The sequence below is a fragment of the Bombina bombina genome, chromosome 6 (genome assembly GCF_027579735.1).
Source record: "Bombina bombina isolate aBomBom1 chromosome 6, aBomBom1.pri, whole genome shotgun sequence".
Classification (NCBI taxonomy): domain Eukaryota; kingdom Metazoa; phylum Chordata; class Amphibia; order Anura; family Bombinatoridae; genus Bombina; species Bombina bombina.
Window position 1 is genome coordinate 579,716,274 of NC_069504.1, and position 23,348 is coordinate 579,739,621.

At 36.4% G+C, this 23,348-nt stretch overlaps 1 protein-coding gene across 1 annotated transcript in view; it reads left to right on the forward strand.

The window, feature by feature from the left end:
- Positions 1-23,348, forward strand: part of ENTREP2 (endosomal transmembrane epsin interactor 2) — a 1,562,546-nt gene that overhangs the window by 657,823 nt on the left and 881,375 nt on the right. The window lies entirely within an intron of this gene.

Below are 23,348 nucleotides of genomic sequence, written 5' to 3' on the forward strand. Positions count from 1 at the left end.
AAATCATCAAAAAACACTCTCTTTACCGAGAGGGTAGAGGATTCATGGTCCAACAGAAGTGATAGAGACAGTGAATGGGTTTAAACATGCATGGGATAGGCATAAGGCTATACTAGATATAAGATAAGGTCAGGAACTAATGGAAGTTTTCAGGAAATTGGGCAGACTAGATGGGCCGAATGGTTCCTATCTGCCGACACATTTTATGTTTCTATAAGTCAGGAGCACTTTGGTGTCAAATGAGCCATACATTAGATGCCACTGGTCTAGTTCCACAAGTGCAAATTAGTCATCTAATCAAACAAGTTTAAAATAAAATTTATATAAAGAATGCTTGTGGTATACTGGTATAAAATGTTTTAAAAATTCTTACCTTTTATTTTTTTTTGGTTGTATTGAGAGTCTGCAACTCCTGACCAAACCCACCCACCTTAATGGTAATTGCATGATCATCATGGTTGGTTACCTACTTGGTAAGGTAAGGTTTTTTCAGAGTAGGCAGCGGTCTTCTACACAGAGACATCAGCACCATGCTGGTGCACAGATCAAGAAATCGGGACGGGTCACGACTCACTGCTGGTTGACACAGCCTGCACTGCAGGCAGCTTGCTTCTTCCCTCTCATTCACTTTCCCGCTACTGAGCGGCGTCATATGGATACGGCACCAACGCCGTGAAACGTGGCGCTGCGTGCATCAAGGTGGTGTCAGGACCAGCATTCATCTGTCCTATTCCTGCATCCCCACTGCAAAAAGAGTGGAGGACACTGCAAGGCCCAGTCACAGACACCAGTGTCTGTGTACGGACACCTTGCCTATCCCTGGTTACAATACAAATGGTTAACAGGGTTAAAATATATTGCTAATATATTAAGATGAAATGGGAGAAGGGAAACTTATTGCAGGGTGAGAATACACTGGAAAAGGAAGAGACATGAGTAGCTGTGTGGAATAAGTTGAAAAGTTGTCATTGGGTATTAAAAGTGGGTAGTATAATGGAGAACATTTTATTTTCCATCCAACAGGCCTCACCAATAGTACCCATTTTCCTTCCAAACCTATCCAGCAGCGGGATATGTAGAAATGTTCTGACAATATTCCATTCTCCTATGTGCTACTATGGGTAAGAAATATATGTTTAGTATTGTATATATTTATTTATTTATATATATATATATATATATATATATATATATATATATATATATATATATATATATATATATATTTTTTTTTTTTTTTATTATTATTATTTTTTTTTTACTGGGCACGATTACAAATTTTATGGTGAATAAAATTTTGCTTTTAACGTCTCTTTAACTAAACATCTAATGCTTGTTTCTAAGGCTTGTCAAACATTGTAAGAACTTAAAACACACACACACACACACACACACATATATATATATATATATATATATATATATATATATATATATATATATATATAGAATATATATATTCTATTTTTTAGACTAATTTTCCTAAAATCTCAATGTAATTTGCCTACTATTAAAATATAAATGATGTACATGTTGATTTATTATATAATGACTAAAAATTCTGAGATCCCACAATGTACATCCCGTTATTTGTCAATGGACAACAACAATGGAGCTAGCTAGGAGTAAGGCTACGGCCGAAATGCATAAGCTTGCTTTGAGGCGTTCGCACATCTAATTTCCTTCCATGTTGCACTTTAATCAATTGCTTTTAATTATTGGACAATAAAGTAATGTGTCACTCACAAACTAAGTCTACGTGTGACATAGCTGACATCTGAGTTCTGCGACTGGACGAGAAGGAGCATCAGGAAACACAAGCAACGGGCGAACAGGCCAAGTTCATATACACAAAGGCGCCCCATGGATACACATGATTGAGGGGCTGCCCAGGACCGCCGCATATGCCTGACTTCTACAACAGATCATCGCCAGTAAGTACTGTTGTTTAACATTACTGAAGTGCCCTATACTTTATACTTACAGTTGAAGAGTTCCGTTGTTTCTTTCATCTGTTGCCTTCAACCGCTTTGGGGTAGTGGTTTACTGTACTGTATTGCTTAGAACTCTGCATCGAACACTACAGGCATCACTTACTTATCTACGGTTTGCTAGTTGGAGGGTGCAATTGGGAACGTTTTACTTGGAAGCATAGTTTATTGCTTTGACTCCCACTTTTAATCCAAGGACTGCTGATGATGCCTGATATATTCTGCATGTAGTGACTGGAACACGCATACCCACCACTAGTTTTTCTTGTCCCTCTGGCAAGTACCCCCAACGTTTGCATATATAAATATTTGCTGAGGGGAACTGTAGGCTTTTTTCACATTTAAGCATCTTTACTCCTTTTTTCTCTTCCAATCTATGGGCTCCATGTACTAAGCAGCGCATGCTGGTATGGAGCCCTTACACCAATGTAAGAAACAACCTCTGAGTTGGCGGGGTGGTTGGCAGGCCTTGCTTGCTCATGATTGGTTGTATGAGAGCAGGGGGTGGTGCTGCACAAGCAAGTGCTTGTGCTTTACTGCATACAGACAGTGGCGTACAGTGTCAACTGTCCATTGGCTGCAAAGCCAGGCAGACAAATTTCAAGTCGGGAGCCCTGTCCCACCTATGGTTTCCTTCATTGGACTCTATGTAACATTTAGTATTACAAATATATTGAAGAAATACATCTTTTTGGCTTGCCAATCATTCTTATTATCAGGTAAACATCTGAATTTGGAAAATAGTTTAATGCATTCATTACTGGATGGAAAACTTAATAAATTGAGCTTTGTAAACCCCTGTACTTATCATATGTTAAAATTTTTCTATATATAATATATAAGCAGTTTAGCAATGTCACCATTAGGGGTGGGTGAATTTGCTGAAAGTGTAATTCTTTGGTAGAATGAATAGTCCTGTGGACATTTGTTTTGGACAATCGAATGTTGATAAGAATTAAAATCCATTAAAATTCAGTAATCAAATGTTATTTCTGGTTTTCAAATATTCATAATTAGATCGATTATCCATAGTCGAAATTTTGAATGTAACATTCGATTTAACAAATACTATTTAGAAGTTCAATAGTTCATGTGGTAGTAAATTTAGTAAATTTAAACATAACAGCTACAAATATATAAATTTGAATGTTTATATTTCGAATATTGTATAATTCAAATATTACATTTAAAGAGAGCATTAGAAATACTATTACACCTATATAAATTTGAATTGTTCGAATTCGAATATTGCATTATTCAAATCAAATTATTAGAAACATTTTAATTGAATATTACATTTAAAGAAAGCATTAGAAAAGAATTTTAGAAATTCAAAACATACAAACAAATATTTCATTTTTCGAATATCTCAAAACATTCACCTCTCCCTTGTCGCCATTCTTGCTATTGCATAATTTTCTTTAGCGGTATAAGGAGGGAGTTGTTATGTTCTAAGCTACTATAACTCCATACATTCCCATGTTGTTCGGGACAATCAATGGCCTATTGAGCAGTAATAATGATGGTCTACTGATGAATCTGAAGTTGAAAGGACAAAGGAGGGTAATTTGATGCCTATAGTTAATACTTCTGAGTGCGTTGCCACTCGTTCAACACAGAAGTGTTTTCCTAGAACTGGCACAACCTTTCTAATCTTGCATGCATGCTTTAACAGCAATTACGCCTGTTGTTTTCTTTAGCACATTTTTGCATGACTGTGACTTCTGCTGTACTAACCTTTGAGCTATTTGCTTGATTGCTGGAATTAGTCTCAGTGATAGTGTAGATATGTTCTGAATGTGTATGTAAATCGAAGCATAGGCAGCATCTTCCTGTGTGTTTTTATAAAAAATTAAATTCTGTGAACAGAAATAGGTTTTACTGGTGTAGTGTGTATTCAAGTTTTTTTAAAATAAATTACGATTTATTTTTTACTTAGAGTGCTGAACTCCCTTACTGTTAGGATTAGGGTGTCTAATCCTCTTTTTATTTTCTAAACTTAATTTGTGTGTATATATATATATATATATATATATATATATATATATATATATATATATATATATAAAATGCAGTTAAAAATATGAAATCATTAAACTACTCCTAAGAAATTAAGGCAGAACATATACAAGAAGAATGGTTTGAAAAGAAATGTTAATAACATGTCATAAAACATAAAAATAAATGAATTAGGATACAGTGGGCCTCCATGTTTTCCTTGTTCCTAAATATATAACCTTACCATGCTAATCTTTTTTCCTGGTATGCTGCTGGCTTGCAAGTATTTGTTACAATAGTTTTGTTTTTTCATTGATTTTTAATAATTTTTTTTAAGATTTCCATTAATAACATGTACTTCCCAACTAACAAATAGCCAAATCAATAATCCAACTAACACATTTGCCTCTGTTCAAATCCCTTAAAAAGAAATACTTTTGTTTTGGAGCACAACAGGTTAATTACCCATGTCCCCTTTTAGCATTACTACACACTATTAAAAGGGATCTATCAAGATACGCGCCCTTAACCTGTAATATAATCACTAAACCCATTAAGGACCAGATTACAAGTTGAGCGCAAAATATCACTTCCGCGGGTTAGCGCTCCAATAAGGGTGTTAGTTTTTTGTTTTGTTTTGCAGTTTGTGCTCTACATTGAAGTCAATGGGAGAATCCATTAACACGGTCATGATATTCGAAGCTCAACTTTTTGCGTACTTTGGTTTTCGTTTGCATGTTAACTTTCAACTTGCACGCAAAAAGCCTCCATCTAGAGAAGTTAATGTGCCAGCAGGAGCACACAATAGCGTTCCACTTGTAATTTAACTCTTTATTGGAAAAAAAGGAAATGTGTTTAAAGGGACAGTAAAATTGGATAGAGTATGTAATCTATTTCTATTTGCTTCATTATTTTGGTATCCTTTTTTGAAAAGCATACATTGGTATGCTCAGGAGCAGAAATGCACTACTGGGAGCTAGCTGCTGATTGGTGGCTGCATAGTTATGTCTCTTTTCATTTGCTATGTACAGCTAGCTCACAGTTGTGCATTGCTGCTGAAGCAAATTTGATACTAGAAGTAAACTGGAAAGTTGTTTAAAATTGTATTCTCTATCTGAATCATGAAAAATGTGGGGTTTTATGTCCCTTTAATAAAATACATAAATGTTTCAGATTTTAAAAAGAAAACACATATATATTACATATATTATACACATATTATTATTACATATATTATTATAAATAATCATCAAAGAGAGAATGTGTTCAGAACAAAAATCCCCAAGTGCTCTAAACGTGTATCGAAGCACATAAAGGTGGGGAATTCAGGTCCCAATAATCTGTGTATCAATTTTTGGACCCCGGTCAGTGTGAAAAGTCACTCAGATTGGTACAGAGTCCATTGTCCCATGGAAAGAGTAAAATCCCATTCAAAGTGTTAAAGTATGTCCCAGAGCCTAGTAGTCACGGGTGGGAATGCCAGTTCACAATGTTATAAGATCAACTATTACCCTCCACTACGTTGGTGGGGTGCCTGGGAACACTTCCGTACTTCTCCTCGAATGGGTCGATGAAACCCTTCCTAGGGGGTGCAGTCTGTGTTTCCCTTCTCGGCGTGCTTCAGAGAGATCAAGCGTGGAGACGTTTCCTTGGTGCGTCACCCGTGACGTTGCAAGGCTAAACTAACTGGTATTTCCTGGGGGGGAGGTATAAACCAAAAGGACAAAGAGCCGGTTCTGTATCCCAAGAGTGGCTAAAACAGGTAGCTGGTGCAAGAAAGCGGTAAGTCCAACCGCTAAAGAAACATAAAGTCAGAAGGAAAAAATGCACCAATGAGGCGTAGTTTCTGCTGCAGTAAAAATGTTTAATGTACAATCCAGAAGTAATGTACAAACAAAGTCACAGTGGAGAACGCCTGACGCGTTTCGCGCATGCGTAGATGCGCTTCATCGGAGGCTAATTAGAATCTGATTGTGACAGCTTTTAAACGAACATTCTACCAATCATTTGTGAGTTTGAATATGAGCCAATGGTGTGACTGCCCAGTGCAGCTAATATATGCATAAATCAGTTCAATGGTGAGCGGAATAAGTTGGTTTTATTTTTATTTCCATAAAATATAACCGCACTGGGATGTCAGACCAGAAAAATTTCTTCCTGGCTCATATTAGGCATACTCATATATATATATTCAATATTCAATGTATTAACAGGAAATGTATATATTCTGAGATATCCAATAGTGACAGACAATGAATCTCTAATTGAAATTGACATATAGGCTAAAGACATATAGTGAAAAATTGTGTATAGTATAAGTACTTATACTTAACGTGAGACACTTGCTATCTTATATGAATCTTTCATAATGTCTGCCTAAAAAATGACTAGTCACTACTAGTAAAACATAACGGAAAAATATAACAAAAAAATATGAAGAACATCATGTCATAAAAAATATATAAAAACTAAATACATATACATCGCTCATATTCAGAAAAATATAAAAAATATAGAATAAAAAATATAAATAAAATTCAAATGACTCACTAATCAAACATTCAATTCCTATACTCTATTATACAATACCCTAAAGATAATGTTAGTACTAATTATATTGACAGTAGACCAAGCTCCAGCTTATTAGGCTATTGGGCAATTATAAAGAGTTTAATTAGTGTAAATCTTGCCCCAACTATATAGGATTAGTACTAACATTGTATAATAGAGTATAGGAATTGAATGTTTGATTAGTGAGTCATTTGAATTTTATTTATATTTTTTATTCTATATTTTTTATATTTTTCTGAATATGAGCGATGTATATGTATTTAGTTTTTATATATTTTTTATGACATGATGTTCTTCATATTTTTTTGTTATATTTTTCCGTTATGTTTTACTAGTAGTGACTAGTCATTTTTTAGGCAGACATTATGAAAGATTCATATAAGATAGCAAGTGTCTCACGTTAAGTATAAGTACTTATACTATACACAATTTTTCACTATATGTCTTTAGCCTATATGTCAATTTCAATTAGAGATTCATTGTCTGTCACTATTGGATATCTCAGAATATATACATTTCCTGTTAATACATTGAATATTGAATATATATATGAGTATGCCTAATATGAGCCAGGAAGAAATTTTTCTGGTCTGACATCCCAGTGCGGTTATATTTTATGGAAATAAAAATAAAACCAACTTATTCCGCTCACCATTGAACTGATTTATGCATATATTAGCTGCACTGGGCAGTCACACCATTGGCTCATATTCAAACTCACAAATGATTGGTAGAATGTTCGTTTAAAAGCTGTCACAATCAGATTCTAATTAGCCTCCGATGAAGCGCATCTACGCATGCGCGAAACGCGTCAGGCGTTCTCCACTGTGACTTTGTTTGTACATTACTTCTGGATTGTACAATAAACATTTTTACTGCAGCAGAAACTACGCCTCATTGGTGCATTTTTTCCTTCTGACTTCATATATTATTATATAAATGTAAACAATAAATTACAGTCACCTAGATTACGAGTACGAAATAGTATTTTCAGCTTTAAAACAGCACCGCAGCCATTACAAGTCTTGTTGGTATAGCTGTACCGCAAGCCTTTTAGGCTGTAATGCAACGTCAGTCCCGCACTCATAAAAATGACGTTTTTTTCATGAGCATCCCATAGCGCTGCCATTACGAGTTTTGCGGTGAGGCAAAAAAACCTGCATTACAGACTAAAACGACAAGATCCGTACGGCCATCTGAGAGCAGTAGTTATGAGTTTTACGCTACAAACTGTTACATAAAACTCATAACTAAACTGCTACAAAGTACACTAAACACCCATAAACTACCTATTAACCCCTAAACAGAGCCCCCGCATCACAAATACTATATTAAATGTATTAACCCCTAATCTGCCGCTCTCGATATCGCTGCCACTAAAAAAAAAATAATAACCCCCTATTCCGCCGGTCCCCGACATCATCTCCACTATAATAAACGTATTAACCCCTAAACCGCCGCCCTTCCGCATCACAAACACTATTTAAATATAAATAACCCCTAATCTGCCGTCCGCCCACATCTCCCCCACTATACTAAAGTTATTAAACTCTACACCGCCGCCATTATAATAAACCTATTAACCCCTAAACCGAAAGCACACACAACGAAATATAGACAAAAAAGATGAGCAGAGAGGTGACGGTTACTAATGTTCATCAATAAACTCAATAGCCACTCTTTAGGAAATAGCGAATCATCAACTATATACATTAACACAGCAACCTAGGTAGGTGAGACTTTCTTCTAGTATTCGGCACTGTCCTCAAGGCAACCACTCTCAAACCTAATCGCCTTCTGTATTTATCACAGACCAGGCACAGGCCGTCACAAAGTTTTCACTCACCCCCTAGTGCTGTTTTATTTGATGCGCTGGCTCCATTCGTCCTCACGGAGAAGAACTGCTTCAGACGCCTCTTACGTCCGCAGTAAACTCCCGGCAGTAGCGTGGCCACTCCAAACTCCTAGGCCCCCAACAGAACAGGGACCACGTGATCGGCTCCTCCAATCGGTTACGTCCTCAGTGGGCAGAGATATTAATACGAACAGATTGCAGGCTAAATAGGAACAGCAGTCGGCAGCAATCCAAGGGTTATAGTGCGGTACTGTGTGTTTATGAAAACAGAGTGAGAGAGTCAGAAAGCGGGTCCCTGTACCCACTCGAGTATAAGCATTGAAAAAGGAGAAAAATGACTGATCCTCACTCAGGTCATAAACGAACAAATCTTTAATCCATGTTATTTAAAAGTTGGAAACAGGACATGACAGAACATGCAGCCAAGCTGAAACGTCTGACCGGTTTCGGTCACACAGGACCGTAATCATAGACACAATGACACACACATGCAACTACCCTTAAAAAAGGTTAAAACCACAGTGATTGGTTAATAACAATTGCCACATGACAAACACTTTAATACAATTAAATGCATTATAAAGATATGAGAAGAAAGCCTATGTATAATTTTGATTCAAACCATAGACCCTGGATTAGTGTACAATGAATATTCAAGAGAGCTGCCATTAATGATAATTAATGTACTATTTAGAACAAATTTGGTAAACATCAGAGGGGAAGATAAGAATTAGAAATCAACAGACCAAATTATCATTATAAATAAGAGATTGGATTTAATTTAACAGTAAATAATTAGTCTGGCCATTATCTAGTATTATTAAACTTAACGTATAAATCACACAGTCGTTAAATACAGCTGCCAATACTAACCGGCACTATTGATGGCTTAATTCACCTGTGCCAAAAATTGAGTATATCATGTTCAGAGTTGAAACCTACTGGAACCAAACAATTCAGTTTGAATATCCAGTAGGTTTCTTGTCTGCATAGGGAGGTTAGCCTATCCCCTCCCCTAGGGGACTTGGGGATTTGCTCTATTGCTTGCCATTTGAAAGTAGTGACATCACCATAGTGAACATCTAAAAAATGTCTGGAAAGGGCAGAGCATGGTTTATCACCCGAGATATAGGATAGATGTTCCCTAATTCTAGTACCAACATCCCTGGTCGTTCTACCTACATAGAATTTTGAACAACAAGTGCACTCAATGAGATAGATAATGTAGGTACTCCTACAATTAATGCATCCCTTAGTGTTGAATACCTCTCCAGAATGGCCAGATACAAATGATCTGCCCACCCTGATGTGGTCACAAGAGGTGCATGTATGTCTGCCACATCTATAAGTACCTTCATGTGTCAACCATGAGTTACTAGCAGATGGTTCCTTCAATAGACTTGGAGATAGTATGTTACCCAGCGAGGCAGCTCGCCTCACTACAAACATACAACCTCCCTCAACTTTGTCCCTCAATTGCTTATCTCCCATCAGTATCGGAAGATTTTTCGCAATAATCTTGCACACATCTCCGTACTGATTAGAGAACTGGGTTACAAATTTTTGTTTGATGTTAGTGGATGGGTGCTTTCTTTTATTAGAAACATCTCTTAGCATAACTGCCCTGTCCATTTTCTTTACCTCAGAATGAGCTTTGTATACAACTTCTCATGGGTAGCCTCTTTGTCTAAGCCTTCTGCACAGGTCCCCACTTTCCCTCTGGAAATCACATTGCTGGGTACAATTGCGTCGCACCCTCATGAATTGGCCCTTAGCAATACCGCCAAAGACATGTTCAGGATGACTGCTTTTAGCATGTAACACAGTGTTACCAGCAATTGGCTTCCTATAGAGGGACGAAACAACCTTATTCTCAGCCGGGACACCTTTAAGGACTATATCCAAAAAGCAGATATCAGTTTTATTCCACTCAAAGGTGAACTGGATGTCAACCTCATTTGTGTTCAGATAATCCACATACCTCTTAGCAGAAGTATGATCACCTGACCAAATTATGAGCAGGTCATCAATATAGCGAATGTACTTGATGACTTGATCTGAGGGATTTATGCCACTATCTCCATAGACGTGGGCCCTCTCCCACCACCCCATAAAGAGGTTGGCGTAAGAGGGGGCAAATTTAGCCCCCTGTTTCCAACTTTTAAATAACATGGATTAAAGATTTGTTCGTTTATGACCTGAGTGAGGATCAGTCATTTTTCTCCTTTCACAACGAAATATACTAAAGTAAACTATTAACCCCTAAACCGAAAGCCCCCCAGGCCCCCACATCGCAATAAACTAAATTAAACTATATTAGCTCCTAAACCTAAAGTAACCCTAAGCCTAACTCTAAACCTAACCGTAACACTAACCCTAACATAACCTTAACACCCCCTACCTTTAACATAATTAAAATATAGCTTAATTAAACTTACAATTATTAACTAAATAATTCCCATTTAAAACTAAATACTTACCTGTGAAATAAAACCTAAGCTAGCTACAATATAACTAATAGTTATATTGTAGCTAGCTTAGGTTTTATTTTTATTTCACAGGTAAGTTTGTATTTATTTTAGGTAGACTAGTTATTAGATAGTTATTAACTATTTAATAGCTACCTAGTTAAAATAAATGCAAACTTACCTGTCAAATAAAACCTAACCTGCTTTACACTAAACCCTAACATTACAAAAAATAAAAAACACAAAATTTACAAATAATAAAAAACTACCATTACAAAAAATAACAAACAAAATTTCACAAAACAATAAAAATGATTCCTATTCTAATACACTTTAAACCCCCCCCCCAAAAAAAAAAACAAAAAAAAAAACCTAATCTATAATAAACTACCAAGGGCCTTTTGGGGGCCCTTAAAAGGACCTTTTGTAGGGCATTGTCCTAAAGTTAACAGCTCTTTTGCTACAAAACAAACACCCCCTATCAGTATACAAACCCCCACCCCCCAAACCCACAAAATAAAGTAAAACCTAATCTACCCATTGCCCTGAAAAGGGCATTTGTATGGGCATTGCTCATAAAAGGGCATTTGTATGGGCATTGCCCTTAAAAGGGCATTTAGCTCTTTTGCTGCCCAAGCCCTAATCTAAAAATAAAAACCCAACCCAAAAAGAAAAAAATATATTACACAAAATAAACAAATGATCAAAAATAATAAAAATGCCTATTCTAATACCCATTTAAAAAAAAATCCCAGCCCAAAACAAAAAACCTAATCTAGAATAAACTACCAATAGCCCTTAAAAGGGCCTTTTGTAGGGCATTGCCCTAAGTTAAACATCTCTTTTACCTGAAACAAAAATTACAAAGACCCACTAACATTACAAACACCCACCCCCAAACCCACAAAATAAAAAAAACTATCTAAAAAACTAATCTACCCATTGCCCTGAAAAGGGCATTTGTATTGGCATTGCCCTTAAAAGGGCATTTAGCTCTTTTGCTGCCCAAACCTTAATCTAAAATGAAACCCACTCAAAAAAACCTTAAAAAAAACCTAACACTAACCCCCGACGATCCGCTTGAACGATCTTCATCCAGGCGGCATCTTCTATCTTCATCCAGGCGGCGATGTCCTCATCCAGGTGGCGAGAAGTCTTCATCCAGACGGCCTCTTCTATCTTCATCCAGGCGGCATCTTCTATCTTGATCCCGGCGGTACGGAGCGGGTCCATCCTGAAGACATCCGGCGCAGAGCATCCTCTTCATACGGTCGCTGCCGTACACTGAATCTTCAATGCAAGGTACGCGATCCAAGATGGCATCCCTTGCATTCCTATTGGCTGAAAATTTTGAATCAGCCAATGGGAATTAGAGCTGCTAAAATAATATTGGCTGTTCAAATTAGCTAATAGGATTCAAGCAGCTCTCATTATTCTATTGGATGATGATCATCCAATAGAATGAGATCTGCTTAAATCCTATTGGCTGCATTCCTTCCGTGGATATCTCTTTATCCACAATTTGTGTTAATAGTTTAATTTAGTTTGTTACGATGTGGGGGGCTGGTGGTTTAGGGGTTAATAGAGTTATTTAGTGGTAGTGATGTGGGAGGCCAGAGGTTTAGGGTTTAATAGCTTTATTTAGTTGTGGTGATGTCGGGTAGCGGCAGAATAGGGGTTAAGAGATTTATTATAGTGTGGGTGATGTTGGGGTGCAGGGGAATAGGGGTTAATAACTTTAGTATAGTGGCGGTGATATAGGGAGCGGCAGATTAGGGGTTAATAGTTTTATTTAGGTGGCGGCGATATCAGGAGCGGCAGATTAAGAGTTAATAACATTATGTAGGTGCCGGCGATGTCGGTGGGGGGTAGATTAGGGGTGTTTAGACGTGGGGTTTATGTTAGGGTGTTAGGTTTAAACTGTATTTTTTTTCCCAATAGACATCAATGGGGCTGCGTTACGGAGCTTTTCTTTCCGCGATCGCAGGTGTTAGATTTTTTTCTGACCCACTCTCCCCATTGATGTCTATGGAGAAAGGGTGCACGAGCATGTCAAAACAGCGCTTGTATTTTGTGCGGTATGGAGCTTAAAAGCACCATATCGCACGCACAATCCGGCTGTTTCAAAACTTGTAATGGCTGCGCTATAGGGGGTAATAACGCAAATTTTGTTCCATTAGTTAATTTCCCTATAGCGCGCATAACTCGTAATCTAGCTGAGTGTGATATATAGTGTTATAGCACCATTTAGTATTAGAGAGAGATGCTTTATTCGAATTTCCTCCTGTCTACCTTAAAAATGTAACTGACATGTAAATTCTAAAACCTAATTATTTAAATATTCATTGCTGTGCAAAGACTTTTTTATAGCTAAATCTTGTCGCATTTGTCATTCCAAGCACAAATTGCTTCCTAAGGTTTGTCGAGTTATGTCTCTTCATCATTTATAGCTAAACAAATGCAAAAGTAAAAATAAAAAAATGGCCAAAATGAACAAAAATGAGGACTTTATTTCTGCTCAAGCAAACCAAGCAGCATGACTGATAGTGTGAAAGATGAGGTGCCAAAATACAAATCTTCCTCTCTATATGTAGTAAACTGTTTACCAAGAAGGCAAGACAATTATGTACAGCTACAGCGTGGGTCATGTTTACTAATTCATGCCATTAACTTGCTGCATTGTCTAGACACCACTTAAACCTAATAGAATGAGCCATAAGGCATTTGCAATTATTTATTTCTCACATATAAGGTAATAGATATAGTCAGTGATGCATTTAGAATTGTATTCATTTAATTTTAGAATCTCATCCAATATACATTGTTTATCATAATGAGTTAAAAATAGACTTAAACATTATTATTCTGTTCATTCTATGATATCTATGTTACATTTGCCATTTTTTATACAACACCGAAGGTAGGCCTAGATTTGGAGTTTGGCGTTAGCCGTGAAAACCAGCGTTAGAGGCTCCTAACGCTGGTTTTAGGCTAACTCCGGTATTTGGAGTCACTCAAAATAGGGTCTAACGCTCACTTTTCAGCCGCGACTTTTCCATACCGCAGATCCCCTTACGTCAATTGCGTATCCTATCTTTTCAATGGGATCTTTCTAACTCCGGTATTTAGAGTCGTGTCTGAAGTGAGCGTTAGACATCTAACGACAAAACTCCAGCCGCAGGAAAAAAGTCAGTAGTTAAAAGCTTTTTGGGCTAACGCCGCTTCATAAAGCTCTTAACTACTGTACTCTAAAGTACACTAACACCCATAAACTACCTATGTACCCCTAAACCGAGGCTCCCCACATCGCCGCCACTCGATTAAAATTTTTTAACCCCAAATCTGCCGACCGCCACCTACGTTATACTTATGTACCCCTAATCTGCTGCCCCTAACACCGCCGACCCCTGTATTATATTTATTAACCCCTAATCTGCCCCCCACAACATCGCCGCCAGCTACCTACAATAATTAACCCCTAATCTGCCGACCGCCAAGCGCCGCCACCTACATTATAGCTATGTACCCCTAATCTGCTGCCCCTAACACCGCCGACCCCTATATTATATTTATTAACCCCTAATCTGCCCCCCTCAACGTCGCCTCCACCTGCCTACACTTATTAACCCCTAATCTGCCGAGCGGACCACACCGCTACTATTATAAAGTTATTAACCCCTAATCCACCTCACTAACCCTATAATAAATAGTATTAACCCCTAATCTGCGCTCCCTAACATCGCCGACACCTAACTTCAATTATTAACCCCTAATCTGCCGACCGGAGCTCACCGCTATTCTAATAAATGGATTAACCCCTAAAGCTAAGTCTAACCCTAACACTAACACCCCCCTAAATTAAATATAATTTTAATCTAACGAAATTAATTAACTCTTATTAAATAAATTATTCCTATTTAAAGCTAAATACTTACCTGTAAAATAAACCCTAATATAGCTACAATATAAATTATAATTACATTGTAGCTATTTTAGGATTAATATTTATTTTACAGGCAACTTTGTAATTATTTTAACCAGGTACAATAGCTATTAAATCGTTAAGAACTATTTAATAGTTACCTAGTTAAAATAATTACAAAATTACCTGTAAAATAAATCCTAACCTAAGTTACAATTAAACCTAACACTATACTATCATTAAATTAATTAAATAAAATACCTACAATTACCTACAATTAAACCTAACACTACACTATCAATACATTAATTAAATACAATATCTACAAATAACTACAATGAAATAAACTAACTAAAGTACAAAAAATAAAAAAGAACTAAGTTACAAAAAATAAAAAAATATCTACAAACATAAGAAAAATATTACAACAATTTTAAACTAATTACACCTACTCTAAGCCCCCTAATAAAACAACAAAGCCCCCCAAAATAAAAAATGCCCTACCCTATTCTAAATTACTAAAGTTAAAAGCTCTTTTACCTTACCAGCCCTGAACAGGGCCCTTTGCGGGGCATGCCCAAGAAGTTAAGCTCTTTTGCCTGTAAAAAAAAACATACAATACCCCCCCCAACATTACAACCCACCACCCACATACCCCTAATCTAACCCAAACCCCCCTTAAATGAACCTAACACTAAGCCCCTGAAGATCATCCTACCTTGTCTTCACCTCACCAGGTATCACCGATCCGTCCTGGCTCCAAAATCTTCATCCAACCCAAGCGGGGGTTGGCGATCCATCATCCGGTGGCTGAAGAGGTCCAGAAGAGGCTCCAAAGTCTTTATCCTATCCGGGAAGAAGAGGAGATCCGGACCGGCAACCATCTTGATCCAAGCGGCATCTTCTATCTTCATCCGATGACGACCGGCTCCATCCTGAAGACCTCCACCGCGGACCCATCTTCTTCCGGCGACGTCCAACTGAAGAATGACGGTTCCTTTAAGGGACGTCATCCAAGATGGCGTCCCTCGAATTCCGATTGGCTGATAGGATTCTATCAGCCAATCGGAATTATGGTAGGAATATTCTGATTGGCTGATGGAATCAGCCAATCAGAATCAAGTTCAATCAGATTGGCTGATCCAATCAGCCAATCAGATTGAGCTCGCATAATTTTTCTTATGTTTGTAGATATTTTTTTATTTTTTGTAACTTAGTTCTTTTTTATTTTTTGTACTTTAGTTAGTTTATTTCATTGTAGTTATTTGTAGATATTGTATTTAATTAATGTATTGATAGTGTAGTGTTAGGTTTAATTGTAGGTAATTGTAGGTATTTTATTTAATTAATTTAATGATAGTATAGTGTTAGGTTTAATTGTAACTTAGGTTAGGATTTATTTTACAGGTAATTTTGTAATTATTTTAACTAGGTAACTATTAAATAGTTCTTAACTATTTAATAGCTATTGTACCTGGTTAAAATAATTACAAAGTTGCCTGTAAAATAAATATTAATCCTAAAATAGCTACAATGTAATTATAATTTATATTGTAGCTATATTAGGATTTATTTTACAGGTAAGTATTTAGCTTTAAATAGGAATAATTTATTTAATAAGAGTTAATTAATTTCGTTAGATTAAAATTATATTTAATTTAGGGGGGGTGTTAGTGTTAGGGTTAGACTTAGCTTTAGGGGTTAATCCATTTATTAGAATAGCGGTGAGCTCCAGTCGGCAGATTAGGTGTTAATAATTGAAGTTAGGTGTCGGCGATGTTAGGGAATGCAGATTAGGGGTTAATACTATTTATTATAGGGTTAGTGAGGCGGATTAGGGGTTAATAACTTTATTATAGTAGCGCTCAGGTCCGCTCGGCAGATTAGGGGTTAATAAGTGTAGGCAGGTGGAGGCGACGTTGTGGGGGGCAGATTAGGGGTTAATAAATATAATATAGGGGTCGGCGGTGTTAGGGGCAGCAGATTAGGGGTACATAAGGATAATGTAAGTAGCGGCGGTTTACGGAGCGGCAGATTAGGGGTTAAAAATAAAATGCAGGTGTCAGCGATAGCGGGGGTGGCAGATTAGGGTTAATAAGTGTAAGGTTAGGGGTGTTTAGACTCGGGGTACATGTTAGGGTGTTAGGTGCAGACGTAGGAAGTGTTTCCGCATAGCAAACAATGGGGCTGCGTTAAGAGCTGTACGAGGCTTTTTTGCAGGTGTTAGGTTTTTTTTCAGCTCAAACAGCCCCATTGTTTTCTATGGGGGAATCGTGCACAAGCACGTTTTTGAGGCTGGCTGCTTGCGTAAGCAACTCTGGTATTGAGAGTTGAAGCTGCATTAAAAATGCTCTACGCTCCTTTTTTGGAGCCTAACGCAGCCTTTATGTGGACTCTCAATACCAGAGTTATTTTTATGGTGCGGCCAGAAAAAAGCCGGCGTTAGCTACGCGGGTCGTTACCGACAAAACTCCAAATCTAGGCCGTAGTTATTTAAAGGAGCAGACAACTCTAAAGAACGCCTATCATACATATCAAAGATCGGTATTTAAAGGGATAGGAAAGTAAAAAATAAACTTGCAAGATTCAGATACTGCATGCAATTTTAAATCAGTTTTAAATTCACTTCTATTTTGAAATGTGATTGGTTCTCTTGGTATCCCTTGTGGAAAAAGAATATGCACATATCCTATGCTAGTGGGAGCTAGTGGCAGATTGGTGCCTGCACACATTTTTCTCTTGTGATTGGTTAACTAGATGTGGTGCAATGCTGTTCCTTCAGCAAAGGATAACAAGATAATGAAGCAAATTTGATAATAGAAGTACATTGGAAAGTTGTTTAAATGATTATATTTATCCAAATCATGAAATAAAATGTTGGGGTTTTCTGTCCCTTTAAATGCTAGATTACAAGTGACTTATTGTTAGAGTGGGATGCAATAAACATTATTGCGACCGCTATAACTAGCATGCATATTACAAGTTTAAAGTAAACAAATGCACTCTAGCGCAAAGGTAAGATAAAATTTCTCTTCAACGGATTAGAGCGCTTGAAGACCTACTGTAAAGTCTAACGCCTAGATTTAGAGTTTGGCGGTAGCCATCAAAACCAGCGTTAGAGGCTCCTAACGCTGGTTTTTACCGCCCGCTGGTATTTGGAGTCAGTCAGGAAATGGTCTAACGCTCACTTTCCAGCCGCGACTTTTCCATACCGCAGATCCCCCTACGCCAATTGTGTATCCTATCTTTTCAATGTGATCTTTCTAACGCCGGTATTTAGAGTCTTGGCTGAAGTGAGCGTTAGAAATCTAACGACAAAACTCCAGCCGCAGAAAAAAGCCAGGAGTTAAGAGCTTTATGGGCTAACGCCGGTTCATAAAGCTCTTAACTACTGTACTCTAAAGTACACTAACACCCATAAACTACCTATGTACCCCTAAACTGAGGTCCCCCCACATCGCTGCCACTCTATTAAAAATTTTTAACCCCTAATCTGCTGACCGCACACCGCCGCCAACTACGTTATCCCTATGTACCCCTAATCTGCTGCCCCTAATACCGCTGACACCTACATAATATTTATTAACCCCTAATCTGCCGCCCCCAACGTCACCTCCACCTACCTACACTTATTAACCCCTAATCTGCCGACCGGACCTCACCGCTACTATAATAAATGTATTAACCCCTAATCCGCCACACTCCCGCCTCAATAACCCTATAATAAATAGTATTAACCCCTAATCTTCCCTCCCGAACATCACCGCCACCTAACTTCAAGCATTAACCCCTAATCTGCCGACTGGACCTCACCGCTACTCTAATAAATGTATTAACCCCTAAAGCTAAGTCTAACCCTAACACTAACACCCCCCTAAATTAAATATAATTTAAATCTAACAAAATAAATTAACTCTTATTAAATAAATTATTCCTATTTAAAGCTAAATACTTACCTGTAAAATAAACCCTTATATAGCTACAATATAAATTATAATTATATTGTAGCTATTTTAGGATTAATATTTATTTTACAGGTAACTTTGTATTTATTTTAACCAGGTACAATAGCTATTAAATAGTTAATAACTATTTAATAGCTACCTAGTTAAAATAATTACAAAATTACCTGTAAAATAAATCCTAACCTAAGTTACAATTAAACCTAACACTACACTATCAATAAATAAATTAAATAAACTACCTACAATTATCTACAATTAAACCTAACACTACACTATCAATAAATTAATTAAATACAATACCTACAAATAAATACAATGAAATAAACTAACTAAAGTACAAAAAATAAAAAAGAACTAAGTTACAAAAAATAAAAAAATATTTACAAACATTAGAAAAATATTACAACAATTTTAAACTAATTACACCTACTCTAAGCCCCCTAATAAAATAACAAAGACCCCAAAATAAAAAAATGCCCTACCTTATTCTAAAATTAAAATAGAAAAGCTCTTTTACCTTACCAGCCCTGAAAAGGGCCCTTTGCGGGGCATGCCCCAAAGAATTCAGCTCTTTTGCCTGTAAAAAGAAAACATATAATACCCCCCCCAACATTACAACCCACCACCCACATACCCCTAATCTAACCCAAACCCCCCTTAAATAAACCTAACACTAAGCCCCTGAAGATCTCCCTACCTTATCTTCACCACGCCGGGTTCACCAATCGATCCAGAAGAGCCTCCGATGTCTTGATCCAAGCCCAAGCGGGGGGCTGAAGATGTCCATGATTCGGCTGAAGTCTTCTATCAAGCGTCATCTTCAATATTCTTTCTTGCGAATCCATGTAGTTCATCCCGCCGACGCAGAACATCCATCTTCACCGACGACTTCCCGACGAATGACGGTTCCTTTAAGGGACGTCATCCAAGATGGCGTCCCTCTAATTCCGATTGGCCAATCAGATTCAAGTTTAATCCGATTGGCTGATCCAATCAGCCAATCAGATTGAGCTCGCATTCTATTGGCTGTTCCGATCAGCCAATAGAATGCGAGCTCAATCTGATTGGCTGATTGGGGTTAATAAATATAATATAGGGGTCGGCGGTGTTAGGTGCAGCAGATTAGGGGTACATAGGGATAACGTAGGTTGCGGCGGTGTACGGAGCGGCAGATTAGGGGTTAATAATAATATGCAGGGGTCAGCGATAGCGGGGGCGGCAGATTAGGGGTTAATAAGTGTAAGGTTAGGGGTGTTTAGACTCTGGGTACATGTTAGAGTGTTAGGTGCAGATTTAGGAAGTGTTTCCCCATAGGAAACAATGTGTTAGCTACGCGGGTCGTTACCGACAAAACTCTAAATCTAGCCGTAAGGTTTTTTACACCAAACACAACATTATATATCATAAACTATTACACTTTCTGATAAAAAAATATTTTATATAAATATTATGTAAAATATAAATATTAATATTTTTTATAAGGGTTGAAAAGCATATGGTATATGACTAGGAATTTGATTGTAAAGGGCTAACACACACACACACACATATATATATATATATATATATATATATATATATATATATATATATATATATATATATATATATATATATATATATATATATATATATATATATATATGTGTGTGTCTAAATATGTATATGTGTGAATACATGTGTATTTATGTGTTCATAGGTGTATATATATTAATATATATATATATATATATATATATATATATATATATATATATATATATATACATACACACACACACTTTGGAGCCCTTTCCACTCAAATACATTTAAACATAATTTTTAATCAATTTTAATATTTTTTAATATGTTTTACTTTGTTTTAACTATAAATATTTTAAATTTCAATGTTCTTCGCTTTTTTGAACAGCGCTCCATTAAAGTCTTTGGGGAGCAGAAGTTGAAGCAGTCACGATATCTGAAGTTAGCGAGCTTCTGACTTTTGCTTCCATGCTTTTTGCTTTCAACTTCTAATATGTTTGCTAACCTGCCTGCGTTAAAAGTTTATTTTAAGCAAAGTTAGCGTGCAAGCGAAAAAATCTTGTAATCTGGCCCCAAGTATGTTAAACATTTTTACTTAAAAAAATGTTAAAGGGACATTAAACTGCTTGGTACAACTACCCTAGAATGGTTACTACTCACTTTTTTATTGAATTTCACCTGTTTCTGCAACTCTTTTTAAATCTCTTCTCCTGTTTTAATAGCATAAGGTGCCAGATACTGAAGCTCCGCCTCTTTGTACTGGGTGCAGCCATCTTGGAGCTCAGGTATTCTCGCAGCCTATGACATAAGCTGTGCACACTTAAAGGAACCTTAAACAATTTGAGATGGTAGTATAAAATGATAAATCATATACATAAAAAAAAGTCTGTAATATACTTTCATTATTTATTTTGTCCCCTTTTCCTGTAATTTCATTCTGAAATTGTGAGCTTTTCAGTTTCTATTTGAAAAAGAAGTTTTGTTGTAGCTGCATTGCTCTATATTATTGTTAAATGCTTTTTTAAATATATAATTTTATGCAAAAATGTAAAGCTTACATGATGTATCATCCACAGTAACTCCAAGCAAATAAAACAGCTTTAAAAAAAGTGGACAATGTCACTGATCTGTGAATGTGCACAGTTTCTGTCACAGGCTGTGAGAATACCTGAGCTCCAAGATGGCAGCCATCAGAACAAAGAGGGATGAAATACAATAGACGTGCATTCATAGCTTTTGGGTAGCAATAAATGCCAAATATGTCAGCTGCCAGCGGCATTTGGCTTTATTCAGAGCCGTATATCTTCATGTGAAAGTGCAACACACAAAGATCTGAATTTTCACAGATTTTTGTGTGTTCCGTTTTCACATAGAGCAGAATGCCGCTGGCAGCCGCTTTATTCAGCATTCGTTGCTACCTGAAAGCAACAAATTCACGTCTAAAATGCAATAACATAGTGTTAGTTACTATTCTTTGTAGTCATGCACAGCAGTTTAATGTCCCTTTAAAGGGACACTGAACCCAGATTTTTTTCTTTTGTGATTCAGATAGAGCATGCAATTTTAAGCAACTTTCTAATTTACTCCTATTATCATTTTGTCTTCGTTCTCTTGCTATATTTATGTTAAAAAGAAGGCATCTAAGCTAAGGAGCTAGCCAATTTTTGAGTCAGAACTATGGACAGCACTTGTTTATTGGTGGGTGAATTTATCCACCAATCAACAAGAACAACCCAGGTTGTTCACGAAAAATGGGCCAGTATCTAAACTTACATTCTTGCTTTTCAAATAAAGATACCAAGAGAATTAAGAAAATTTGATTATAGGAGTAAATTAGAAAGTTGCTTAAAATTGCATGCTCTATCTGAATCACAAAAGAAGAAAAAAAATGGGTTCAGTGTCCCTTAAGTTAAAGCCATTTTTTGTAATTTTGAAAGTAAAAGGAAGTAAACTGGGACTTAAAAACCTGTTTGCTCACTGGCTGATATTCAGGTCTCCCGCCGCTTTATTCATGGATAGTACTCATTACATCGGTATCCATTTTATTTATATAAAAAAAATTGTAGTACATTTTTAATGCCCTTTTTTAGATATAAAAGGGCATTTGTATCCTACTAATTTCACTTTATAACTCCACTTTTTAACTCAAATTCCTAAAAACAGACATACTGTAGATAATAATGGCTTACATGTTAAAACTCTAGAACATTAAAAGTAAGATTAAGTTTCAGTTAAAATTAGGATATTTTTCTTTGTCTTTTTACATTGAATTAAATATTAATCATCTGAACATAAACACTTTCGGCTTTCACTTGTGCCCTAACCTGACATGCGCAAAATGCTGAATTTCTAATACCGCAACTGCATTAACATATTCCCCCATAGACTTAAATGGAGCGTGACAATTGGTAGCAACAATCTAACACCCTATTTGCATGCAAACCCAATCGCATTTTCTCATATTCGCTAACCTGACATGAAAATATTAATATTTAACATTCCTATGTTCTTCACATAGAAGAATATGTTCTATTTATTCCTAAATAAATATTTTCTTTTTGGTAAAATGTATATCTATATATATATATATATATATATATATATATATATATATATATATATATATATATATATATATATACACATACATTGTTGGCCTGTTCTATGGCGATTAACCACCTGGATGCAGCTTCTTTTTAGCCCATTAATGCTTTTCACAGTGTAGAACTTTCCTCTCCGAACAAGGAACATGGCAACCCTAGACAATGGTTTTGACTTTCATTGGGCCTTGTCAGGGAGGTGTAGCCATATTCTAAGCAAATTGAGCAAGGATCCACATCTGGTTGCCCCTTTTTTCTAAGGGAGACTAAATACACACAGAGAGAAGCGCACTATAAATATATACAGACATATATATAGGAATATCTATTTAAAAATGCATAGAACATGTGAAGAATATTGGAATGTGAAATATTTACAGTAAATACACAGTATAACACTTTATTAAATATGAATATTGCATAAATAAGTTTTTACATGTTTTCAGCTACTTAACTG